The sequence below is a fragment of the Chlorocebus sabaeus genome, chromosome 9, assembly GCF_047675955.1.
Source record: "Chlorocebus sabaeus isolate Y175 chromosome 9, mChlSab1.0.hap1, whole genome shotgun sequence".
In the NCBI taxonomy this organism is placed as follows: domain Eukaryota; kingdom Metazoa; phylum Chordata; class Mammalia; order Primates; family Cercopithecidae; genus Chlorocebus; species Chlorocebus sabaeus.
Genome location: NC_132912.1, coordinates 134,642,557 through 134,667,811, shown reverse-complemented (window position 1 = coordinate 134,667,811; position 25,255 = coordinate 134,642,557). Strand labels below are relative to the sequence as shown.

The 25,255-nt window shown below is 46.2% G+C and overlaps 1 protein-coding gene across 13 annotated transcripts in view; it reads right to left on the bottom strand.

The window, feature by feature from the left end:
• The window catches only part of JAKMIP3 (Janus kinase and microtubule interacting protein 3), a 135,322-nt gene that overhangs the window by 85,721 nt on the left and 24,346 nt on the right, over positions 1–25,255 (bottom strand). For 11 of the 13 annotated variants that reach the window (XM_073019460.1, XM_073019463.1, XM_073019464.1 and 8 more), the window contains exon 1: positions 20,715–21,255. The exons of the other annotated variants lie outside the window; for them this stretch is intronic. The gene's annotated coding sequence lies outside the window, so the exon portion shown is untranslated. Of the gene's footprint in view, positions 1–20,714; positions 21,256–25,255 lie in introns of those variants that run through there. 13 annotated transcript variants of the gene reach the window in all.

Below are 25,255 nucleotides of genomic sequence, written 5' to 3'. Positions count from 1 at the left end.
AAAAAAAAAGTCAAGTTATACAGGCAACAAATAGCATGCTGAATGAAACAGCACCTTGCATCTCAATACTAATGTTGAATGTTAATTGCCTAAAGGCTTCACTTAAAAGATACGGAACGGCAGAATGGATAAGAATTCACCAACCAAGTATCTGCTGCTTTCAAGAGACCCACCTAACACTTAAGGACTCATATAAACTTAAGGTAAAGGGGTGGAAAAAGGCATTTCATGGAAATGGACCCCAAAAGGGAGAAGGAGTAGTTATTCTTATATCAGACAAAACAAACTTTAAAGCAACAGCAATTTAAAAAGGCAAAGAGGGACATTATATAATGATAAAAGGCCTTGTCCAACAGGAAAATATCACAACCCTAATTATATATGCACCTAACACTGGAGCTCCCAAATTTATAAAACAATTACTACTAGCCCTAAAAAAAGAAATAGACAGCAACACAGTAATAGTGGGGAACTTCAATACTCCACCGATGGCACTAGACAGGTAATCAAGACAGAAAGTCAACAAAGAAACAACGGATTTAAACTATACCCTGGAACAAATGGACTTAATGGATATTTACAGAACATTCTACCCAACAACTGCAGGATACACATTCCATTCAATAGCACGTGGAACTTTCTCCAAGATGGACCATATGATTGGCCACAAAACAAGCCTCAATAAATTTAAGAAAACTAAAATTATATATATATATATATATTTTTTTTTTTTGAGACGGAGTCTCGCTCTGTAGCCCAGGCTGGAGTGCAGTGGCCGGATCTCAGCTCACTGCAAGCTCCGCCTCCCGGGCTTACGCCATTCTCCAGCCTCAGCCTCCCAAGTAGCTGGGACTACAGGCGCCGCCACCTCGCCGGCTAGGTTTTTTTTGTATTCTTTAGTAGAGACGGGGTTTCACCGTATTATCCAGGATGGTCTCGATCTCTTGACCTCATGATCCACCCGTCTCGGCCTCCCAAAGTGCTGGGATTACAGGCTTGAGCCACCGAGCCCGGCCACTAAAATTATATTAAGCACTCTTTCAGACCACAGTGGAATAAAACTGGAAATCAACTCCAAAAAGAACCTTCAAAACCATGCAAATACATGGAAATTAAATAACCTGCTCCTGAATGATCACTGCGTCAACAATGAAATAAAAATGAAAATTTAAAAATTCTTCAAACTGAACAACAATAGTGATCTATAGAAACCTCTGGGATACAGCAAAGGCAGTGCTAAAAGGAAAGTTCATAGCCCTAAACACCTACATCAAAAAATCTGCAAGAGCACAAACAATCTAAGGTCACACCTCAAGAAGCTAGTGAAACAAGAACAAACCAAACCCAAACCCAGCAGAAGAAAGGAAATAACCAAGATCAGAGCAGAACTAAATGAAATTGAAACAAAAAATAAATACAAAGGATAAATGAAACGAAAAGCTGGTTCTTTGAAAAGAGAAATAAGGCTGGGCGCGGTGGCTTACACCTGTAATCCCAGCACTTTGGGAGGCTGAGGCAGGCAGATCACGAGGTCAGGATTTCAAGACCAGCCTGACCAATATGGTGAAACCCCATCTCTACTAAAAATAAAAAATTAGCCAGGCGTGTTGGCATGTGCCGGTAGTCCCAGCTACTTGGGAGACTGAGGCAGAAGAATCGCTTGAACCCAGGAGGCGGAGGTTGCAGTGAGCCAAGATTGCGCCACTGCACTCCAGCCTGGGCAACCATCTCAAAAAAAAAAAAAAAAAAAGAGAGAGAAAGAAATAAAATTGATAGACCATTAGTAAGATTAACCAAGAAAAGAAGAGAGGAAATCTAAATAAGCTCAATTAGAAATGAAACGGAAGATATTACAATTGACATCACAGAAATACAAAAGATCATTCGAGGCTACTAAAAACACCCTTATGTGCATAAACTAGAAAACCTAGCAGAGATAGATAAATTCCTGGAAAGACACAACCCTCCTGCTTAAATCAGGAAGAACTAGATACTCTGAACAGACCAATAACAAGCAGCGAGACTGAAATGGTAATAAAAGAATTACCAACCAAAAAATCCAGGACCAGATGGATTCACAGCTGAATTCTACCAGACATTCAAAGAGAAATTGGTACCAATCCTATTGACACTATTCCACAAGATAGAGAAAGAGGGAATCCTCTCTAAATCATTCCATGAAGCCAGTATTACCCTAACACCAAAACAAGGAAAGGACATAACCAAAAAAGAAAACTAGACCAGTATCCTTGATGAACATAGATGCTAAAATCCTTAACAAAATACTAGCTGGCTGGGCGCAGTGGCTCAAGCCTGTAATCCCAGCACTTTGGGAGGCCGAGATGGGCAGATCACGAGGTCAGGAGATCAAGACCATCCTGGCTAACATGGTGAAACCCCATCTCTACTAAAAAATACAAAAAACTAGCCAGGTGAGGTGGCGGGCACCTGTAGTCCCAGCTACTTGGGAGGCTGAGGCAGGGGAATGGCATAAACCCAGGAGGTGGAGCTTGCAGTGAGCTGAGATCCAGCCACTGCACTCCAGCCCGAGTGACAGAGCAAGACTCCATCTCAAAAAAAAAAAAAAAAAAAAAAAAACTAGCTAACTGAATTTAACAACATATCAAAAAGATAGTCCACCATGATCAAGTGGGTTTCATACCAGGAATGCAGGGATGGTTTAACATATGCAGGTCAATAAATGTGATACACCACATAAACAGAATTAAAAACAAAAATCACATGATCATCTTAATAGATGCAGAAAAAGTATTCAACAAAATCCAGCATCCTTTTATAATTAAAACTCTCAGCAAGATTGGCATACAAGGGACATAACTCAATGTAATAAAAGCCATCTATAACAAACCCACAGCCAACATCATACTGAATGGGGAAAAGCTGGCTGAAAGCATTCCCTCTGAGAACTGGAACAAGACAAGGATACCCACTCTCACCACTTCCCTTCAACATAGTACTGGAAGTCCCAGCTAGAGCAATCAGACAAGAGAAGGAAATAAAGGGCATCCAAATCAGTAAAGAGGAAGTCAAATTGTCACTGTTTGCTGATGATATGATTGTATACCTAGAGAACCCTAAAGACTCCTCCAAAAAGCTGCTAGAACTGATAAGAGAATTCAGCAAAATTTCCAGATACAAAATTAATGCACACAAATCAGTAGCGCTCCTTATACACCAACAGCAACCAAGCTGAGAATCAAATCAAGAACCAAACCCTTTTTACAATAGCTGCAAAATAAATAAAATACTTAGGAATACACCTAACCAAGGAGGTGAAAGACCTCTGCAAGGAAAACTATAAAACACTGCTGAAAGAAACCATAGATAACACAAACGAGTAGAAACACATCCCATGCTTGTGGATGGTTAGAATCAATATTGTGAAAATGCCCATACTGCCAAAAGCAATCTACAAATTCAATGGAATTCCCATCAAAATACCACCATCATTCTTCACAGAACTAGAGAAAACAATCCTAAAATTCACATGAAATCAAAAAAGAGCCCACATAGCCAAGCAAAACGAAGCAAAAAGAACAAATCTGAAAGAATCACATTACCTGATTTCAAGCTATACTATAAGGTCATAGTCAGCAAAACAGTATGGTACTGGTATAAAAATAGGCATGTAGACCAATGGAACAGAATAGAGAACAGAATAGAGAACTTTGGGTTCAAATAAACCCAAATACTTACAGCCAACTGATCTTTGACAAAGCGAACAAAAACAAACTGGGGAAAGGACACCCTTTTAACAAATGGTGCTGGGATACCTGGCTAACCACATGTAAGAGAATGAAACTGGATCCTCATCTCTTACCCTATATAAAGATCAACTCAAGATGGATGAAGGACTTAAATCTAAGACCTGAAACTATAAGAATTCTAAAGATAACATCAGAAAAACTCTTCTGGACATTGGCTTAGGCAAGAATTTCATGACCAAGAACCCAAAAGCAAATGCAATAAAAACAAAGATAAATAGTGGGGACTTAATTAAACTAAAGAGTTTTTGCACAGCAAAAGGAATAGTCAGTAGACTGAAGAGACAACTCAGAGAATGGGAGAAAAATCTTCACAATTTATACATCTGACAAAGGACTAATATCCAGAATCTACAATGAACTCAAACAAATTAGCAAGAAAAAAACACAATCCCACCAAAGAGTGGGCTAAGAACATGAATAGACAATTCTTGAAGATATACAAAATGACCAACAAACATATGAAAAAATGTTCAACATCACTAATGATTAGGGAAATGCAAATCAAAACCACAATGTGATACCCCCTTACTCCTGCAAGCACAGCCATAATAAAAAAATCAGAAATGAATAGATGTTGGTGTGGATACAGTGAACAGGGAATACTTCTGCGCTGCTGGTGGAATGTAAACCAGTACAACCACTATGAAAAACAGTGTGGAGATGCCTTAAAGAACCAGAAGTAGATCTACCATTTGATCCATCAATCCCACTACTGGGCATCTACCCAGAGGAAAAGAAGTCAGTATACAAAAAAGATACTTGTACATGCATGTTTATAGCAGCACAATTCGTAATTGCAAAAATGTGGAACTAGCCCAAATGCCCATCAATCAACAAATGAATAAAGAAACTGTGGTATATACATATATGATGGAATACTACTCAGCCATAAAAAGGAATGAATGAATGGCATTCACAGCAACCTGGAGGAGATTGGAGACTATTATTCCAAATGAAGTAACTTAGGAATGGAAACCAAACACTGTATGTTCTCACTCGTAGGTGGAGCTAAGCTACAAGGAGGCATAAGAATGACACAATGGACTTTGGGGACTCAGGGGGAAAGGGTGGGAAGAGGGTGAGGGATAAAAGACTACAAATTGGGTACGGTGTATACTGCTCGAGTGATGGGTGCACCAAAAGTCTCACAAATCACCACTAAAGAACTTACCCATGTAATCAAACACCACCTGTTCCCCAATAACCTTTGGAAATAAAAAATTTAAAACATAATAATTTTAAAATTATTTAAAGAGAAGCAAAAAAAAAAAAAAAAATTCACTGCCCCCCCCACCACACACACACACAAAAAACAATGCCCAATGTCTGGCATCTAATCAAGAATGACCAGGTTGGGTTTGATCAATGGGAAGCAAAATAATAAAAATTAAATTTAGAACACTGCCAAGCATGCAATGAGTGGAGACCTGAGACTCACGATGAGGAGGGTAAACCTGACCCACAGAGACAAATGCAGACGTGATACAGATGACAGAATTCGTAGGCAGAGACAGGAAAACAGCCAGATAAATAAAATCCCTATGTGCAAGAAAGCAGAGGAAGACAGTGGCCGATTAAGAGACATGCAAATATTTTAAAAGACCCAAATCAACAAGGCCGATGAGGACTGCTCTGTAGGGAAGCGACGTGTGGTTCTCTGTGTACTGCTGCTCCTGTGCCTCAGGAAAGGGTCAGGTCTCCCCCTGAGACTCCTCAGAAAGGCCAGTTGGCTCAGCAGAACCACAAACCCAAGCAGTGGGGTTTGCTCATCTCTGCAGCTAGACCTGTGCTGTACATAAAAGAACAGGGGGCCAAGAATAATCGCGGCAACTGTGACGATGAAGGCGGAACCGGAGGCCTCACACTACCCGTATCCGGACCTCTTCAAGGGCACGTTAGTAAAGATGCAGGCACTGGGACAAGAACAGACAAGACTCAGAGGATTCACTCCAGAGCTCAGGAGCCGACCGACATGTGAGCAGTCGCTGGTCTGTGATGCAGGTAACACTGCGAGGCACCGGGCAAAGGCAGTCTTCTTTCTCAACGGTGCTGAGTTACCTGGACATTCACACGGAAAAATATCGCTTGCTCCTACCACAGACAAAAAATCATTTTCCAATGGATTGCAGATAACAATGTGAAAGGTAAAACAATAATCTTATAGAAGCAAACATAGGAGAAATAAATCCTGGGTTTATGAATAAATGTGAGTTCACACATAAAATGATTTTTGACAAGGGCACTAAGACTACTCAATGGGGAATAATAGTCTTTTCCATAAATGATGTTGGGAAAACCGGATGTCCACATGCAAAAGAATGAAGTTGGACCCTTGCCTTGCACCCTATGCAAAAGTTAACTTAAAATGGATCAAAGACCTAAACGTAAGACCTTAAAGTACAAGACTCGAGAAAAAACAATTAAGGCAAAAGCTTCACGACATTTTAAGGATGATCACTTGAGTATGACATCAGTGCAGAGGCAATAAGAGTAAAAATACATAAATTGGACTATGGCAAAATTTAAAACTTTTGTGCATCACAGGGCATAATCAACAGGCTGAAAGGACAACCTGTGGGATCTCACAAGGGGTTCGTGGCCAGGATAAAGAATTTCTATAACTTGGCCAGGCACAGTGGCTCTTGCCTGTAATCCCAGCACTTTGGGAGGCTGAGGTGGGCAGACTGCTTGAGGTTGGGAGTTTGAGACCAGCCTGGCCAACATGGTGAAACTTGTCACTACTAGAAAAAAGAAATGAGTTGGGCATGGTGGCATGTGCCTGTAGTCCCCGCTACTCAGAAGGCTGAGACAGGAGAATTGCTTGAACTTGGGAGGCAGCAGTTGCAGTGAGCCGAGATTGTACCACTGTACTCCAGCCTGGGGCAACAGAGAAAGCCTCCTTCTTTTAAAAAAAAAAAAAAATCCTATAACTTGATAGCAAGAAAATAAACAATCTGATCTTAAAATTAGGAAAGGATTTGAATACACATATCTTCAAAGAAGATATACAAATGGCCAATAAGCACAAAAAAAGGTGTTCAACATCACAAATGGTCAGGAAAGCGCAAATCAAAACCACTATGCAATACCACCTCACACCCATTAGGCTGGCTATGATCAAAAACCAAAAAACAATAAGTATTAGTAAGGGTGTACAGAAACTGGAACTCTGGTTCACTGTTGGCACAAATGTCTAATGGTGCAGCCACTGTGGAAAACAGTATGATGGATCCTCAAAAATAATCTTTTTGAGTGGGGTCTCACACTGTTGCGCAGGCTGGAGTGCAGTGGTGATCATAGCTCACTGCAGCCTCCAACTCCTGGGCTCAAGCAATTCTCCTGCATCAGCCTCCTGAGTAGCTGGGATTACAGATGTGAGCCACCATGCCCTCAAAATATTAAAAACGGAATTGAAAACAGGGTCTGGAAGGGACAGTTGTCCACCCGTGTTCACAGCAGCAGTATTCACCACGGCCTAGAGGCAGACACCATCCACCCAAATGTCCTTTGACAGGTGAATGGATAAGCAAGATGTGGTCTACACACAAGATGGAACACGATTCAGCCTGAAGAAGGAAGAAAATTCTGATATGTGCCACAACACGGAGGCATGAGGTCTTTGGAACAAACTCATAGAAACGGAAGATGGAAGGTGGCTGCCGGGGCTGGAGGAGGGGAAGTGAGGAGCTGTTTAATGGGGACAGAGTTTCAGTTTTACAAGATGAAAAAGTTCTGGACTTTGGTTTCACAATAATGTGAATATACGTAACACTACTGAAGTGTACACTTAAAAATGGCTAAGATGGTAAAAATTATGTCATGTCTCTTTTACCACAGTTAAAATTTTAAAACTGGTGGCATATTCATGTTTCATGTCCCAATCTTGATTCTTTTATACGTAAATAGTGTCAACCCTCCTGGCTCATTTCCATTTTGGTATCCCTGCAGCCAACTGCTGGCATGTGTGTGTAAACAAACAACTTTTAATCCTCAAAAAAAAAAAAACAAAAAAAAAAAAAAAAAAAATGAAAATGCATGCACTCCAGTGCTACAGCTGAATTCTGCTAACAACCCAAAGTGCAAGAGCTGAGACCCAGGAAAGGCAGTGGGGCCAGCGCCTGGAATGAGCCCCATCCCAGACTTCAGAGAGAACAGCAAGAGGCAGCAAAGGGACCCGTCTAATGAGGGGAACTCTATGCGAATTTGTCATGGCAGCAAGAGAAAACAAATGCAGATCCCACTACCAGAAGCGGGGCTACTGGGGTCCACAGACCCCAGCGCTGTGGGGCTGGGCTGTCCACTTCCCGGCCAGGCGTCCACGTTGTGGAGGCCACCGTAAGCCAGGCCCAGGCCTCCTCTGCCTCAGCAGCTGGCTGTGGGGTCTCCTGAAAGCCGCAGGTGCCAGGAGAGAGGGTGTCAGCGTAGGAGTGGACATTCAGGTCACTCCCACGTGCTGCTGACCCTTCAGGGCCACCCAGCCCTGTGCCTGCTGAACGCCATGGCCTGTGCAGTCAGACAACACCGGCTCGTGACGGGCAGCTCAGGATGCACGGCAGCCACGGCCAATCATCCAGCCCCTCCTAGGCCTGGCAGCCAGCACAGTGGCAGCACGACAGAAGAGGAACACACTGGCGGGAGGTTCTGGCTGCTAGGCCAAGGGAGCAGCTTCAAATGGGCCTGGGGAGAAAGCGGCAAACTTTGTTTCAAACAGAAAAACAATTCTCTAGTCCAAATAATGCGGTTTTTACCCAACTGGAAAAGAAATCCCAAAACCTCATGAGTGACCAGATGATTGAGCAGGGGGGGCACATGGCCAGAAACAGGACACCCCACACGGAGAAGGACCTTGTGCTCGGCGGGAGAGGGGGCGTGTTGTGTGCAGGGAATGGGCTGCTGGGCTGCTGACTGTGAGGAAAAATGAATCTATGGATCACCGCCTTTCTACCTTAAAATTCTAAATGGATTAAAGGGAATTAAAGGTGAAAAAAAGTCAAAGCATTAAAACCACTGGGAAAAAGCAAAAGTGACCATTTTTCAAATCTCTGGAGAGGAGAGGCCTTTCTAGGCTTAAAAAAAGATAAAAGGAATATACAAAAGGAAAAACACATCAATCCCACCAAATGAAATACTTCCACATCTTTATTATAAACGTGTGATGCAACTGAGAGACTAGAAACCAGTCCAAATAACCTTGGCAGTAAATACAACAAAAAGTATCTTTACTATATCAGGAGGTTGTGAAATTTGATAACAAAACCCATAAGATCTCCCTAGATAAACTGGTAACTATCGAAAGAGGTAATTTACAAATAAGGTAACACAAGCGTTTTTATAAAAACACAAGAGGCTGGGTGAGGTGGCCCACACCTGTAATCCTAGCACTTTGGGAGGCCAAGACAGGCAGATCACCTGAGGCCAGGAGTTCGAGACCAGCCTGGCCAACATAGCGAAACCCCGTCTCTACTAAAAATATAAAAATCAGCCAAGTGTAGTGGCACATGCCTGTAGTCTCAGCTACTCAGGAGGCTGGGGCAGGAGAATCTCTTGAACCTGGGAGGTGGAGGTTGCAGTGAGCTGAGACCATGCCATTGTACTTCAGCCTGGGTGACAGAGTGAGACTCCACCTCAAAAAAAAAAAAAATATTAGCTAGGCATTGTTGCGGGCACCTGTAATCCCAGCTACTCTGGAGGCTGAAGCAGGAGAATCGCTTGAACCCAGGAGGTGGAGGTTGCAGTGAGCTGAGATTGTGCTATTGCACTCCCGCCAGGGCAACAAGGGTGAAACTCCGTCTCAAAAAATAAATAAATACAAACGAGAAAACTGCCTCCGCTTAAGATGTGGAAAATTACAAGAGAATGTTGCTCCAATCCTGGAAACAAACAAGCCGCCCCATCTACAGAATCATGTCTTTCCTGGAGTCCATTGATGAGCTCCGGGGCCCCCGAGGGGCTGAATTCCAAATGGTAACAAACCCTCAAATGGCCCAGGTTCCCCACGTCGGCCAGGCACAGGAGACAGTGGGCGAGGACTCTTCGGGCCCCCTGTGGCCCGGTGTGCCCTTCGGAAGAGCTGCGACCAAGTTCCCAGAGAGGGGATGGCACCAGGCACCCACAAGAAAGGCTGAGAGAGGACAGAAGACAGGAAGCAGCCCCAGGTGCAGGTACCGGACACCCGCTGCCCAGAACCCTCTTTCAGACAAAGCCAATGGGGGAAGCACAGCAAGCTCTCTCCCCAGGTCACCCGGAGGGGAGGAAGCAGAGGCCCCCTTCTTCCTGGATCTGCCTCTTCTAGGCTAAGCATGGAAGCAAAAACCTTTTCCTCCTGAGCACAGAGAGGAAGCCACGTGGGCAGAAGTTGGTCGCCGTTTGGGGAAGAGCAGAAAACTCTCACGTGCTGGGGTGGAGGCGGAAGGTGGAGTAGCTGTCTGAAGATGATGTGGCCACCACAGACCTGGGGCCACCACAGGCCAGCCCTCACGCCGTCAGACCCAGGGTCACCGCAGGCCAGCTCTCACACTACTGTCAGATCTGGGGCCACCACAGGCCAGCACTCAATCTGTCAGACCCGGGGACACCGCAGGCCAGTCCTCATGCGGTCAGACCCAGGGTTGCACAGGCCTGTCCCCATGACATCAGACCTGGGGCCCCACAGGCCAGCCCTCACGCCATTGGACCTGGGGCCACCATGGTCCAACCATCCACCACAGGTGTAAACCCAAGAGAACGGAAACACAAGGCCACACAAAAACACACACAGGTATGTTCATGGCAACGTGATTCACAATTGGCCAAAAAGTGGAAATGACCCAAACATCAGTCAACTCGTGAACGGGTAAACAAAATGCGGTCTATCCACGCGATAGGATATTATTCCAGCCATGAAAAGGAATGAAACCCTGACGCACGTGACAACATGGATGAACTCAGAAAACCCCACGCTAAGTGAAAGCAGCCGGACACAAAAGGCCACAGAGCGTATTATTCCATTTATGTGACGTGCCCAGAAGAGGCGAATTTACAGAGGAAGAAGGAAGATGCGTGGCTGCCAGGGACTGGGGGCAGGGAGGGTGGGGAGTGACTGCTCAAGGGTCTGGAGTTCCTTCTGGGGGCGATGGAAATGTTCTGCATTTGTGGTGATGGTTGTGCAACTCTGTAAATGCACTCAAATCCTGTGAATGCACACTTGAGTGGACAAACTGTGTGGTATGTGAGTTATATTTTATTAAAACTGTTACCAAAAAAACAAAAAAGGAGAAGGAAACATTTCCAGACAGACACAAGTTGAAAGGAGTTGTGGCCCACAGACCTACATTACAAAAACTGTTAAGGAAGTTCTTCAGGGGATGAGATGTTGTCAAATGGAAACTGAATTTACATAAAGAAATGAAGCATTCTCAAAACAGTAAAAAATGAGGGTATATAAAAAGACTTTTTTATTTTTATTCATTTGGAAGGATAAGAGATTATGCACAGAAAAACTAGCAACAAGGCATTGGAGGGTTCCTAACATATATAGAAATAAAGTATCTGAGGCAGGGCGCAGTAGATTATAGGCATGAGCACTTTGGCAGGCCAAGGCGGGCAGATCACCTGAGGTCAGGAGTTCAAGACCAGCCTGGCTAATGTGGCAAAACCCTGTCTCTACTAAAAATACATAAATTAGCCCAGTGTGGTGGTGCATGCCTGTAATCCCAGCTACTCCGGAGGCTGAGATAGAAGGATCACCTGAACCCAGGAGGCAGAGTTTGCAGTGAGCCAAGATCACACCACTGCACTCCAGCCTGGGTGACAGAGTGAGGCTGCCTTTAAAAAAAAAAAAAAAAAAAAAAAAAAAAGTGAAGTATATGAAAACAATAGCCAAAAAAAAAAAAGAAAAAAAAAAAGAAAAACTTAAAGGGAGCATTATTTCTTTAAGAAGGACTGTGAAAAGCTGTAAATTTATTTGAAAACCCTAAAGCAAACACTAAAAATTCAGTTAAAAGAGAGGTATAATCCATACTACCCAAAGCAATATACAGATTCAATGCCCTCTATCAAATTACCAACATCATTTTTCACAAAATTAGAAAAAACAACCCTAAAATTAATATGGAGCTCAAATGGCCAAGGGAATCCTAAGCAAAAAGAACAGAGCTGGAGGCATCATATTACCTGATTTCAAATTATACTACAAAGCTATACTAACCAAAACAGCATGGTACTAGTATAAAATAGACACATAGATCAATGGAACAGAATGGAGAATCTAGAAATAAAGCCACACACCTACAACCAGCTGATCTTCAACAAAGTCAACAAAAATATGCACTGGGGAAATGACACCCTTTTCAATAAATGGTGCTGGGAAAAATGGATAGCCATAATGCGGAAGAATGAAACTGGACCCATACCTCTCACCGCATGCAAAAATTAACTCAAGATAGATTAAAGACCTAAAAGTAAGACCTAAAACTATAAAAATCCTAGAAGAAAACCTAGGAAAAACTCTTCTGGACATTGGCCTAGGCAAAGAATTCACAACTAAGTCTGCAAAAGCAAACTTAATGAAAACAAAAATAGAAAAATGGGACTTAAACTAAAATGTTTCTGCACAGCAAAAGAAACAATCAACAGAGTAGACAGACAATCTAAAGGATCGGAGAAAATATCTGCAAACTATGTATGCAACAAAGGCTAATATCCAGAATCTACAGGGAACCCCAAGCACTCAACCAGAAGAAAACCTCATTAAAAAGTGGGCAAAGGATAGATATAAACATATTATTCAAAAGACAAACGGCCAATAAACATATGAAAAAATGTTCAACATCAGTAATCATCAGAGAAATGCAAATCAAAACCACAATGAGATACCATCTCACACCAGTCGGAATGGCTATTATTAAAAAGTCAAAAAATGGGGCCAGGTGCCATGGCTTGTGCCTGTAATCCCAGCACTTTGGGAGGCCGAGGTGGATGGATCACTTGAGGCCAGGAGTTCGAGACCAGCCTGACCAACATAGTAAAACCCCATCTCCACTAAAAATATAAAAATTAGCTGGGCATGGTGGCACATGCCTGTAATCCTAGCTATTCAGGAGGCTGAGGCAGGAGAATTGCTTGAACCCGGGAGGCAGAGGTTGCAATGAGCTGAGATCGCACCACCGCACTCCAGCCTAAGTGGCAGAGCCAGACTGTCTCAAAAACAAACAAACAAACAAACAAAAAGTCAAAAAATAGATGTTGGTGAAGATGCAGACAAAAGGGAACTCTTATACACTGCTGGTGGGAATGTAAATTAGTACAACCTCTATGGAAAACCGTATGGAGATTTCTCAAAGGACTGAAAATAGAACTGACATTTGATCCAGTAATCTCAACATTGGGTATCTACCCAATGGGAAAGAAATCATTATAAAAAAAAGATATCAGCTCTCATATGCTTCTTGCAGCACTATTCACAATAGTAAAGATAGGCCAGGGGTGGTGGCTCACACCTGTAATCCTCGCACTTTGGAAGGCCAAGGCAAGTGGATTGCTTGAGCCCAGGAGTTCGAGACCGGCCTGGGCAATATGGTAAAACCCAGTCTCTACAAAAGAGACAAAAAAAAGAATAGCCAATTGTGGTGGTGCACACCTATAGTCCAAGCTACTTAGAAGGCTAAGGTGGGAGAATCACTGAGCCCAGGAGGTCAAGGCTGAAGTGAGCTGAGACTGTGTCACTGCACTCCTGCCTGGGCAACAGAGCAAGACCCTGTCTCAAAAAAAAAAAAAAAAAAAAAAAAAAAAAAAGTAGTAAAGATAGAAAATCAAAGTGTCCTTCAGTGGAAGATTAAAGAAATTGTGCCCTACATACACATACACACACACACACACACACACACGGACTACTACTCAACCACAAAAAAGAATGAAATCATGTCTTTTGCAGAAACATGAATGGAACTAGAGGCTATTATCCTGAATGAAATAACTCAGAAATGGAAAGTCAAATAAATACATGTTCTCACAAGTGGGAACTAAACGATGGGAACACATGGACACACAGAGTGGAACATACACTGGAGACTATAAAAGGTGGAAGGGTGGGAGGGGTGAGGGTTGAAAAATTAGCTATTGGATACAGTGTTCACTGTTCAGGTAATGGGGACACTGAAAGCCCAGCTATCACCACTGCACAACATACATACGTAAGAAATCTACATGTGTACCCTAAATATATAAAAATAAAAAATTTAAAAAGAGAGGTATAATGAATAGAGGCCAGTAATGGAGATAAAATAGGATCATAAGAAATACTTAATCCAAAGAAGGCAAGAAAAGAAGAGATAATACCAATAGAAAATAAAGAGCAGAAAGCTATATCTAAATCCAACCGCATCACTAAATATTAAATGTAAATGGACTAAACAGCATAGTTGAAAGGCAGATATTTTCAGATTAAAGTTTTATTTATTTATTTATTTGAGACAGGCTGTTGATCTATCAACCAGGCTGGAGTGCTGTGGTGCGATCACGGCTCACTGCAGCCTTGAACTCCTGGGATCAAGTGATCCTCCAGCCTCAGCCTCTCAAGTAGCTGGGAATATACCACACTACAGTTAATTTTTTAATTTTTTGCAGATATGGGGTTTCACTATGTCACCCAGGCTGGTCTCAAATTCCTGAGCTCAAGTGATCCTCCCACTGTAGCCTCCCAAAGTGCTGGGATTACAGGTATGAGCCACAGCACCCAGCCTAAACTTAAAAAGGCCAGAATCTACTTTGTGCTCTCTGCAAGAAACCCACTTTAGGCCAGGTGCGGTGGTTCATGCCTGTAATCCCAGCACTTTGGGAGGCTGAGGCAGGCGGAACCCTGTTTCTACTTAAAATATAAAAATTAGCCAGGGATTGTGGTGCATGCCTGTAATTTCAGCTACTCGAGAGGCTGAGGCAGGAGAATCACTTGAACCCAGGAGGTGGAGTTTGCAGTGAGCCGAGATTGTGCCATTGCACTCCAGCCTGGGTGACAGAAGTAAAACTCGGTCTCAAAAAAAAAAAAAAAAAAAAAAAAAAAAAAAACAGAGAAACCCACTTTAAATATAAAGGCATAGACAGGTTAAAAATAAAATGCAGGCTGGGCGTGGTGGCTCACGCCTGTAATCCCAACACTTTGGGAGGCCAAGGCGGGCGGATCACGAGGTCAGGAGACCGAGACCATCCTGGCTAACGCGGTGAAATCTCGTCTCTACTAACAAATACAAAAAATTAGCTGGGCGTGGTGGCAGGCGCCTGTAGTCCCAGCTGCTTGGGAGGCTGAGGCAGGAGAATGGCGTGAACCCAGGAGGCAGAGCTTGCAGTGAGCCGAGATTGCGCCACTGCACTCCAGCCTGGGCGACAGAGCAAGATTCCATCTCAAAAAAAATAAATTAAAAAATATAAAACAAAATGCAAAAAGTTATATAGGGATAACAAAGGATATGCATAATGATACAGCAGCCAATACATTGAGAATACATGCCAATCTTAAATCTATATGTTCCCAAAATACATAAAACAAAAACTAATAGAAACAGAAGTAGAAACAGAGATATTCACAGTCATATTGGAGACTCCAACACTCATCTCTCAGTAAGAGATAAAAGCAGTGCAGAGAAAATTGGTAAGGATATTCACTTCCTAGGATTGAAAAAGAAGCAAGAGAACATTTGTAAGGACATAGAAGATTTCACCACTACCATCCACCAAATTGATCCAATTGACATCTGTAGGATATACCATCCAACAGTAACAGAATATGTAGTATTTTGATGTGCACATAAAACATTCATCAAAATAGACTATTTGCTGGGTAATAAAACAAATCTCAACAAAGTTAAAATAATTGAAATTATCAAAGTATGTTCTTTGATCAAAAACAAATTGAACGAGAAATATGTAATAGAAAGATATCAAGAAAAAAATGAAACATCTGGACTAAAACACACACACACACACACACACTTTTAAATGACCCATAGGTGAAAGAAGAAATCATAATGAAGTTATAAAAATATTTTGAACTGAATGAAAATACAAGCACAACATATCAGAAGTTGCAGGACACAGCTAAAGTGGTATAAAGAGAAAAACTTATGTCAATAAAGGCTTATATTGAAACACAGGAAAGATCTTCAATCCTAATCTAATCCTAGTTTATGCTTTCATCTTAAGAACATAGAAAAAAGAAAAATAATGCAAAGTAAGCAAAATAGAAATAATCGAGATCCTTAAGCATGGATGGGAGCTGAGAGCCCAGTGCTTGTGTTTCTGAGCATGGCCATCAGCTGGAGAAGAAACCATCTCCTCTCTTCCTGAGTTGGCTCCAGCCAGCACTGCAGCTGCCCCAAAACTATGACATGTGCCACCATGCCCAGATCATAGGGCCTTTAGGGGCTCTTTTAAAAGCCATAAAGACCAAGCTCTTCTTAAAGTACACAAGCATCTGTGAAAACTGAAAGGGGAGGTACCAAGGTCTGTTTCAGAAGCTGGACCCCGCTTCCCTTTGGACTTCATGAGTAAGTAGACAAAAGCATCTACATAAAAGGAAGAGGGTCAAAAGGCCTTCTGGGAGCACCGCTGCTTCACAAAGCAAAGATCATGCGTGTGGATTAATGATCTGAAGACATCAAAAAGCAGCAGGGTGTAAGAAGTGCTGCTAAAGGGAGGACAAGTCAGGCGTGGTGGTTCATGCCTGTAATCCCTGCACTTTAGGAGGCAGAGGCAGGCGGATCACCTGAGATCAGGAGTTCAAGACCAGCCTGACCAACGTGGCGAAATCCCATCTCTACTAAAAATACAAAATTTAGCTGGGTGTGGTGGTGAACACCTGTAATTCCAGCTACTTGGGAGGCTGAGGCGGGAGAATTGCTTGAACCCAAGGAGGCGGAGGTTGCAGTGAGCCAAGATCATGCCACTGCACTCCAGCCTGGGCAACAAGAGCCAAACTCCATCTCAAAAAATAAAAATACAATTAAAAAAAGGGGGGAAGCCAGTACTGTTTAGAAAGAGGTGGATCAGGTGGAGACACTCAGTGGGAGTTGGTGCCTGAAGCCCCTGCAGGGCAATATACCAGCAGCCACACCTCTCACCGCTCCTGATGCCACCGGCTACCTGCCAGCCCCGTGTCACTCTCTAAGGTACGGGGTAGGCTGCAGAACTCCCCACGTGGGTCACACTCTACTGGGGACTGAGCCCCATCTGTGCTCCCGTTGTGCCCTATGCCATCAGTGCCCACACACAGGGTGCTGGTGCCAGTGAACATTGGCGGAATGGATAAGCAGCAAGGGTGGGCTCAGGAAGCCCCCACATTTCCAACCCAACATCACCACCACACTTTGCTTCTTTTTGCTAAGTGTCACTGCCAGGTCCTTCTGTCCATAGTTACCTCTTCTTCCCACTCTGAGACCAGAGCCGTGGTGCAGGCTAGCAGGTGCTACGCACCTGCCAATTGTGCTCTTTAATAAAACTCTGAAATGGGCGTGGCCACTGGCCACAACAGGAGGCTGACCACAGAGACCTGCACGCAGAGGGGGATGCCAGACCTACATGTCAGACCGCTTCAAACAGCAGAGCTTCAGCCCAAGTCCTAACTCCTCCCCATCGGAGCTCATTACCAAAACACCCACAAGCCCCTTGAGAAGGTTGTCTGGGGGACCCTGGTGAAGATGGGATGGATTCCAAGCCCCTTCCTGCTCAGACCCACCCCACCATCATCAGGATGGTACTAGATCTCAGCTTAACGCAAAACAGGTCAGTGTGGACCTGGGAAAAGGTGTCCTCAGGGGCATAACACAGACCCAGCGTCCCTTCAGAAGAAAAACCAAGGCCTCCAGACCCCTCCCCTGGCCTCCCACCCCTGGATGGGTGCTCAGAGTCCTCCCCAGGCAGGAAGACCTGGGGTCCTTCAAAGTCAAAGTGGTCCTGGGTCAACCACCCACCAGGCAGGATGGATCCTGGGAAGAGCAGTAGCTGGGGCAAGTTTTAATAATTTTAATCAGCTCCCTGCCCAGGAAGAATGGCGCCAGAGTAGGATTTCTCCTTACCCAATTAAATACATTGGATCAGTCCAGCTAAAGACGCTCAACCTCGAACTCAGCCACAGGCCAAGCACTAAGGCCAGCAAGGTCTGCAAAGCCTCCTGATCCAGCACATTCGCGACCTTCCCCTTCAGTCACATCCGTCATCCTGAGCTGGCCCGAGTCACTTTCCCTAGGTTTGAATTCAGCTTCACTTTGAGGCCTGGTTTTTCTGGAGACCAATTCTCTGTGCCAAGGAGGGGGTTTTCCATGATGCCCCTGCCCGCTGTGCTTGCTTGGAAACTGGCAACCACAGGACATTCCTGGTGTCACGTCCTGGGGTCATCAACCCCAGGTGATCAAGAACTCGGCTCCTGAGAGCCTTCCAGAAGGACCCCAAAGGAAAGCAAGCATGGCCCCTGCCTGCAGCAGACCTGTGTCTGATAAGTACAAGTCGTCTGCAAAGAAAGCAGGCCCAGGCAGCTCCTGGGGCTGAGGTGCAGGACAGGACAGGAGACACCTCCGGTCTCCGACTCCCAAAGCACGTCTAGCTCACATCACTCAGAGCTCAGCTTGGGGTGCCAGACCAACAGGGCCATGTTGAGATAAGAAACACCTGTCCAAGAGGTTCATGCAAGAAGCCTAGGAGGCCAATATAGGCTCTTTCAAAAAGAGTCATCTCGGTGGCTGGTGTCCTCAACTTATTCGATCCCTGTATTAAAGAGGGTCCAAGTGGAAAATTACCACCACCATCCAGCCCACATGCTAGCTTGCCTGTCTGGAAACTGAGGAGTCAAGGAAAAATAAAAAGATATGGCATTGGTCCTGAAAGGAATTCAGTTCATGAAAGCCCACAGTCCACACGGAAGCCCACAGTCCACATGGAAACCCACAGTCCACACAGAAACACAGTCCACATGGAAGCCCACAGTCCACACAGAAACACAGTCCACATGGAAGCCCACAGTCCACACAGAAGCCCATAGTCCACATGGAAACCCACAGTCCACACAGAAACACAGTCCACACAGAAACACAGTCCACATGGAAGCCCACAGTACAGTCCACACAGAAGCCCACTGTTCACATGGAAGCCCACAGTCCACACAGAAGCCCACAGTCCACATGGAAGCCCACAGTCCACACAGAAACACAGTCCACATGGAAGCCCACAGTCCACATGGAAGCCCACAGTCCATATGGAAGCCCACAGTCCACATGGAAACCCACAGTCCACACAGAAACACAGTCCACATGGAAGCCCACAGTACAGTCCACACAGAAGCCCACTGTTCACATGGAAGCCCAGAGTCCACACAGAAGTCCACAGTCCACGTGGAAGCCCAGAGTCCACACAGAAGTCCACACGGAAGCCCACAGTCCACACGGAAGCCCACAGTCAAGATCAACCTTCCAAGAGCGTGTATAGGACATTTACTTCTCTTAGAGCAGCTGGATCCAAAATGCGGGGACTGAGGCACAGCTGACTCTGGTAGCTCCCTTGCTGTGGGACCACCACCTGGTCATTTGGATATCGTCAGTTAGGACCTAAAGCAGTAAGGCCTTCCTAGGGCTGTCGGGAGAGAAGCAGGAGCTCCGTGCGTGTTCTCTGCCCCAGCACACCCTTAGGTTGGACAGGGGTGCCCTCAACTCACAGGAGAGGCAGGGAAACCTCGGGAATAACAGGCATGCCAGTGTGCTCCACCCAACCCTCAGCCTTAAGAAGGAACGTGAATGTGGCAGGAGTCTTGTCTTCTACAAGCACAGAATGACCCACTTTGTGGGATTCTTAGGGAACCTCATCCAAACGCCGGCCCTTTGCCGGTAATGCTGTGAAGGTAAACTGAGGGTCCTTCCTTGGCCCAGCTCACTTTCCTCTTCTGCTGTCTTCTCGGGAACTGAGGTGGCGTTTTACCACAGACCTGCTCAAAGGCCTGGATCCGCTGAGAGGACTCTCAAATCTACAACTTCAGGCTTGGTTTGGAACGAGAAAACCGTCTTGTGACTGGCTCTCCCACACTGTGAAAAACAAAATCAATGGCAGCAGCAAGCATTTACATCCCCAGGGTGCTTGCATGGTTTCCTGGCCAGTCTCATCTACATCTCCGCAAACATCAGCACAACCATGTGTCGCCAAATTACCTGTGACACCCTTTCCACCACAGCCCTGCCAGCCCCGTCAGCAGTGGCTTTTCTTTGAACAACTGTAGAAACTGAGGCATGGGGCAATAACTTCAAAGAAGAGTGAATTAGCAACTTAATAAGCTGTCGTTTCCCAAGAACCCGGAGTTCCTTGCATAAGAAGTTATATCAATGAGCGATGCGTGATTCTTGATTAAGTTTTAAAGAGAAGACACCATCCAATCAATGCGCAGGTAGGTGGTGAGGCCTCAAGCCATAAAGATGACCTATTCTTTAAAAGGAAAACAAGGAGCAAAAAAGTCCAGCCGGTTACCCCACGTAGCCAGGAAGCACCCGGCCGCTGCAGGCCTCCCAGGCTGTGCAGACAGCTCTCTGTGCTGTGTCCGTGGGATTCTCACCACAGCCGGCAATGCACAGACTCAGCCTGGCCTCCCCACCGCACCCCACCACGGCTGCCGTGTGAACAAGCATCCGCTTTACATATGGGATGAAACACACACCCATGCTTTAAAGGAGAAACCTACTGCTGGGAACGCAGGCCCAAGCCTCCTCCAAATGTGTGCATGAGCACGAACGTGAAAACGGACAAATGAAGCATCTTCCTCTATGATCGTCCCTGCACCCTCAGAGGACAGACCTGTCAACTTTCCAGCCACATACGTGTGCGCGTTAAATATAGAAGAGCACCCAGGTGGAAAGAGCCTGTGCAGAAGACAGCCCGAAACGAAACCCACAAAGGCTCTGCAGCATTCAGAAAATAAACACTCACATTCCAAAGCTCACTGTCGGCTCCTCTCTCCCATCGCTCCACTGTGAGAATCTTTCCCAGCTCGTCCAAGACTCAGTCCGGCTTTTGCGCAAATCAGCTCCAAGCTTCTATGACTCAGCAAAGAGCTCGGCTTTTATTTTTCAGATGGAATTTACCACGCTGTGACTACATCCAGGGGGAGGAACCATTTCCCCGAGCTGTTTCCGAGCAGAGCCCGTGAGCCAGATCGCCCAAGCGCTCCCTGTGCACGTTAAGGCCAAGCACAGAGGCACCCTCTGAGCCCCCAGGCCAGCTCCCTGCAGGGCGCAAACAGACGCTTCAGGCTTCTTGGTGGGGAAGGGGCCCGCGGCTCTGCACGGCTGGCCAAAGGCACAGCCACGCAGGTGAGATCCTGGCAGCAGCTTGGTTCTATTCAGATGCAGAGGTGGCCTGGGCTCCGGGTTGGCCCAGGGGCAGTCTCACGTGAAAATCAGCGAGAGGCAGAGGCCACGTCTGGGCCATCCCCGCCCGCGCTGCTCCCTTGGCTTCCTGGCTGCTCCAGGACCGCCTTCTGGCCGGCTTTCCCTCCTGCTTGGAGAACCCCCTTTGGGATTGCAGAGCGAGCGGGCCAATAATGGGAACGGAATTTCCACTCTGAGGGTATCTATTTTAAATGTCAGGTGATAGGAGGGATTCGCACCCACTCAACTGGGAGGAATGAAAATGCAGACGGGAACCAGACACACGAGACCAGCAGCATTCCTGTGTGAAGAACAAGCACATGAGCTCTCCTGGCCCATCAGTCCCCCACGCAGAGTCCATAACCACCCTCTGGAAAAGCCGCCTAACTGAAGCTGCTCCGTAGAAAACGCAGGGTCCGACAGGGTTTCCAAGCAGGAGGGCTTTTGGAGTCCGTGTGGGTCCGATTCCATCAAAGGAGCCTTGAGGGCTGCTGGTGCGGGTGGCCTGAAGCTCCTGCCCTGCCCTGTCTCCAGCCACCAGGGCCTGCACTGAGGCTGCATCGGAGCCTGGACCCCAGAGCAGGCCTGCACGCCCAGGTTCTGGTGGTCAGCCCGGGAGGACCCTACATCCCCTTTGTTCCCAGCCCACTCTGCCTCAGTTCCCTCGCCTGCACCCTGCCTGCCCTCTCAACCCGCCTCTTCTGGTCAAGGCCAAATGTCACTTCACCCCAAAGCTGAGACCAGCCAGCACCACCCCGAGAGGAGCCCAGAGTGAACGCCGATGATGGCATGTCAGAGGATGACACAGGGCAGGCCAGGACTTCCGGTTGTATCTGCTGTCTGTCTAGATCTGGCCACCCTTGTAAGTTAGAACAAGCAACAAAATTGTCCTGATTACAACCATGGCCACACGTCTGGCCAAACGTCCAGGGCGCAACAATCCTCCGAGGGTCACGTGTCCTGACTCGTGTGACAGAGCTGCCCACTGTCCCTGGTTACCAACCATCTCTGCCTCTGTCACAGGGGAGGAGGCTGGAGCCGGGAGGCCATGCAGCTGCTTCACAATCACATCCCTGTCAGGTCCCGGAGCTGGATTCAGACCCAGGACGGTGGGTCCGAGATCCAAACCCTTCCCATGTCGCCCCAAAGCAAAGAGGGTTCCCACGCCTGTGGCTTGGGGTCCATGCCCATCCCTGTGGGTGGTTCCTCCTCAGCCCAGGCAGGCCACCGGGACAACCTTCCCGACATGGGCAGTGCCCCCTCAGCCCAGCTGTCCTCCTGCTGGAATCGATCCTGCGGAAACAACACAAGGATGGTGTGTGCACAGATTTGACTTTAGTCCAAATACTTTATAGCACCTACCCCGTGCCAGGCACTGTTGTAAGACTTTAAATATAACTCAGGGATGATTATGGCAATGTTGTCCATAATATAACAGTGAATAATTGGAAACGTCCTAGACGTCCAACAACAGAGAAGCGATTTAACAAGCGATGGGAAACGCACATACATCCAAATACAATGGGGCCATTTAAAAATGTCCCCAGTCCAAGCTTAACAGAAAGATGTAAACAACGTGTTAAGTTTTTTAAAGCCAGCTATAAAAAAGCGTGTATAGTATGATCACATTTGCTTTTAAAAATGCGTGCCTCTGTGTGTTGCACTCGAGAAAAATAAAGTCCGAAAGTGTCGATACCGAGCTCTAAAGTGGCTGTATCTCTAGGTGATAGGATCTCAGGTGACGTGATATTTTGTTTTGTATCTTTCTGAATTGTATGGGTTTTTGTTTTTTTTTTTTAGAATCGGAAACAATATTTTTAGAATCAGAAAAAAAAAATCTGTTTTCATTTTCAAACTGCTGCACATGCATGTATGTGCTTTTGATTCCTGCAGTAAGCATGGCCCTTGCAGACGCTCAGTCCTTACACCAAGCCCAGAGGGAGACACTGCCCCTTCCGAATCCCCACGTTGGCCGAGGCGGGGAGCGGGCGGGTGCTGGGGCCTGACGTTCAAGCTCAGGGAGTAGCCTGTTCTTTAAATGGCATCAATTTTCCTAGTTGTAAAAGTGAAATGTGCTCATTGTAGAGGATTTGGAAAATAAAGGAATAGATGAATAAGAAAACCATCCTTGCTAGTCTGTGAGAAGCTGAGCTTGAGCAGGGCCTCCCAGCCACATCGCCAGCTCCACCCTAATTCTTCCAGATCCTGGAAACTGAGCCTCAGCACCCGGGACAGAGCCGGCACCCCTAGGTCGCGTTCCCAGGAAAGGAGGCTTAAACAGCAGGGCTCACTTGTGTCACAGACAGGGTCTGGGAAAACCGCGACCTCCAGAGGGTCTCTATGTCTCACATGGCTGCCTCGCCAGGCACCACGAGGCCCAGGTCCAATCCCACAGCCCGTCCCTGGCTTCCCTTTCCCACCCACAGGCAGTTGCCACCTGTCCTTTCTGGGGGAGCTTGGTCACTCCCCACGATCACCCCCAAATCCAGGCTCTGCTGCTCCACTGCTGATTCCCAGACCCACCCATCCTCCTGCCGGCCCGTATCTCCATACGATTCCTCGGGGGCCTCTCAGACCCGGCGGGTCCAAAAATAATCTGCCCTACCCCAAACTTCACTCCTATTATATTGCAGGTCCTGACACAGCCATTCACCAGTTATCATCCAAGCAAAACATGGCTGCCTTCCCTTTCTCCTCCCCTCCCAGACAGGCCTGCGCCTCCAGGCCCTGCACACAGCTGTTGGACCCACCACCAACCCAGCTCCTGCCATGCAAAGCTACCTCCTCCTGGAGTCCCGCCAGGACTGCCCCCGGGAGCCCCATCCTCGGTCCCTCCCTCTCATGACTGAGACCTGTTTTTATTCCCATGCATGGCTCTGTATTTTTACGTGACTATGAATTCATCACCACTGCTTTTTGTGTTTTGGAAAAACAGCGTAATTGGCATCGTACCATACATATCCTTGCGCAATTTTCTTTTTTCACTCAACATCATGTCCTTGAGGGCTGTCCACACTGGTGCGTGTAGATCTTCATCCGTCTTCACTGTATCCCCACGTATGAAGTAACCGTGTGCTGTGTTGGTTTCCCACCTCCTCCTGGCTGATGGGGAGTCAGGCGGGTTCTCTTTTCTCATCTTTGTAAATGGTGCTGCCATGAGCGCCCCTGCCTGTGTCTCAGGCCCATCTGCTCAGGAGCCTTCAGAGCAAGCGCTTGAATGGGAGGTGGCGGGGCTGAGGGACAGCCATCTTTGATGGTCTCAGCACTGCAGGCTGCTACCCAAAGCAACGACCAGGATGAACGCCTGTCTCCCAACACCTCCCAAGCCTGATGGACAGTGTGAGGGGCGGAGAGGAATTCTCCCTGTTGAATTTAACGTGTATTTCCTGAGTACTAATGATCAGCCACTCACTGGCTGCCCAGGTTTCTACATCTGGGCTCGCCCGGCCCCCCTTCCCCTGTCTCTGTGGCTCATCATCCGTGGCTTTGAAGGAGGCTGTTCTGCCATCTGGCTAGGAGTCCTGTGTTGGTGAAGCCTCCGCTAGTCTTTGTAATTTTTATGTTGCCTTCCGTTCTCCAGAAACTTTCAGGTGAACCATTTTACCCATGTTTTCCTCTATTTTATGTTTTTGTTTAGGAAATGTGTGTCTCATACATGAAAACATCTTCCCAGGCTTCCTCCTAAAGGTTTTCACCCTTGGGTCTTCTCCGTGTGGAAGGCCAAGCGTGCACCCGTCCCCACTGAGAGCCCGGTGCTACCCCTGACCTGACAATGCCAGCTTGGGTGGCAACTCTGCTCCATTTTCGGGGACCCTAAGTTCTCTACTGTGATGGTCTCTGTCAAGTTCTGCCCCAACGTGCCTCTATTTAGTGATGTAATTTTCAAATTTGGCCTATGTCAACTTACCAAGCTCAAAAACTGGTTTCGATTTTGATGGGAATTATGAGTTTATAGATTAACCGAGAGAGAAATGACATCTCTTTGACATTGAACCTTGCCTGTGAACATAGGATAGTTCTCCATTTATTTAGGACTTCTTTTATGTCTTCAATGAAGTTATATAGCTTTTCCTCAAAAGGTTTTGCACAACTTGTGATACA